Genomic DNA, 2352 nt, shown 5'->3' with positions numbered 1-2352 from the left:
TTTTTTTTTTTAACGACATCAGAAATGAGTTTTTTGCGATTTTCAGAACTGTCTATGTATTTTATATATTGAATATATAAATATTTTATATATTGAATCGGTGTTCTAATAATTGCAAATTATAAGAAAAAAATTTGATAGATTTTTTTATGTTGTTTTTTTTATGTCATATGATAGCATAAAAATTGAAAAAATGAAAAATTGAAAAAAAATTGACAAGTTTCAAGATAATTTCAACAAGGCCAACTTGTTATAAATATTAAAAAACTAGCTTATCAAGTTTTTTTCTTGTTACCAGTTTTTATTTACAATTACATTATAAATTATCTATATTATTTTTCGTTGCTTATTTTCTCTATGCCATTTTTATTAAAATAAATGAATTAAATTATATTATTAACCTTTAATAATATATGAAAAAATTTTTTAATTCCGTTTAAAAGATAAAAAAACTTTATATAATCCAATAAAAAATTTATAAAACAATTTTTATCAATTTTCATTGAATAGAAGATACTATATAAACCTAATCTAAAGAATTATGAAAAACAAATAATACATTATACATTTATACCTTTTTCATATTATCTTTATCTAAAATATCGTTCACTCTTTGTGGATTCAAAGAAAAATTTCTTGTCATACGACATTAATGACAGTTAAGCAAATTTAATAAATGATTTCTTGTTGGAAATGTTTACGACGAGAAGAATGGACAGAAGAATATATTCTAACGATAGTATAGATTGTCTTAAGTATATTCAAGTATTTGTGGCGCGAACTTTTTAAAAAAAAAACCCCTTGCAGAACAGCCCAATTTCAACGCAGTTTCAAGTACTACGATACGCATAATTAATGAGTCAAGTTAAGCAAAGCAATCGAGTGAAACCTATTCATCTAAGTAAAATGTCCCTTAACGATCGAGCTTGATTATCTTGTTACCACACGAGCCGAGACATCGTTCCATTTGTTCGTATGCCGAATCGTATGGTTTCATCGAAACGAGAATGGTGGTTAAACCATCTATGAAGAAGCTCATCAACATTCGACCGACCCACTTTCCCACCGATTAATTAAAACCATTTATCGTTTTTCTCTCTGTTCCATTTCAAAATTTTCTCTTAATGGGAAAATATAACTCATAATAGAATATCAATGAATCGTTCGAATTGATTGGAAAATATTGGCGGTTGTTTTAAAATAATAATCGTCAATCAACGAGTCAAAGATGTGGGAATTACTTTTGAAAGATCTAATTAATATGCAAATGAAAATTGAATTTTGAAATATATTATAATAATTATTCAATATATATATATATATACAGATATATATATATACTTTAAAATATACATTAATCTGGCATGATCTTTGTCTCAAAAGCAAAAAGAAAAAAAAAATCAGGAAAAAGAAAGAAAAGAACAAATACGAACAAATCGAAGAGATGGTTGCTTGTGAATCGATGTCGTGTTTTCCTGGTCGAGAACGGAAAATATATGGAGGGAAAATCGCGATCAGAAATGAGCGTCAATGAAGAATTGGGTTGCGGTATAGTCTCGAAAAACGACCAGGAAAGAAGGAACAAAAAGACAGGTGGAGGGGAAAAGAAATCGTTGATCGTGAAACGAAAAGAAATAAACGCGACTGAACAAAAATGGCTGCCCGAAACGGCCTGTCGTGATGCTCGTCTTTTAGTCTCTATTTCCGTGCTTCCTTCTGATACCATGATCACGCTGTTTCTTGATCGAGATTAGATACACATAAACGATACGATACAATTGAATTCGCAAGGATAATTCAGCATTTTTTCGTAACGCGATCATACAATCATATTATATTATTAAAAATTAGAAATTACGATATAGATATCGAATCAAACAATGGATTTAAATCAATGATTCACATAACGTTCAAATTAAATCATATATATAATTCGAATATTCTATTTCGAATATTAAAAAATTCTAAAACTAGATGTATATAAATGATAGTACTATTGTAAAATTTGCAACGACAATTTTTCATAACGGATTTCGTAGCGAATTGTATGATATATATGTATATATGTATAAATGATCGAATTATATATATTATGTTATTAGAAATATAAAAAGACTTACAAATGTTGAAGTATATTGCGATGTAGATATTAATTTAAAGCCATATACCGTTGAAATCCATCATTTTATATATCACTTTCAATATTATAAAATTACTAAAGGTAAAAACGAATGACGCAATACTATTGTGAGCTCGCAACAATTCGGCATCTTTCGTAAAAAATCATACAATCGAATTATATATATTATATTATTAGAAATGTAAACTGACTTACAAATGTTGAAATATGTT

The 2352-nt window shown here is 27.2% G+C and overlaps 1 protein-coding gene across 7 annotated transcripts in view; it reads right to left on the bottom strand.

The window, feature by feature from the left end:
* The window catches only part of LOC102678437 (protein FAM102B), a 71746-nt gene that overhangs the window by 37377 nt on the left and 32017 nt on the right, over positions 1-2352 (bottom strand). The window contains exon 2 of one of the 7 annotated variants that reach the window (XM_006611568.2): positions 2336-2352. The exons of the other annotated variants lie outside the window; for them this stretch is intronic. The gene's annotated coding sequence lies outside the window, so the exon portion shown is untranslated. The remainder of the gene's footprint in view (positions 1-2335) is intronic. 7 annotated transcript variants of the gene reach the window in all.

Source organism: Apis dorsata, unplaced genomic scaffold (assembly GCF_000469605.1).
Source record: "Apis dorsata unplaced genomic scaffold, Apis dorsata 1.3 scaffold_89, whole genome shotgun sequence".
Taxonomy (NCBI): Eukaryota; Metazoa; Arthropoda; class Insecta; order Hymenoptera; family Apidae; genus Apis; species Apis dorsata.
The sequence above is the reverse complement of the archived record's forward strand: the minus strand, read 5'-3'. Positions and strand labels throughout refer to the sequence as shown.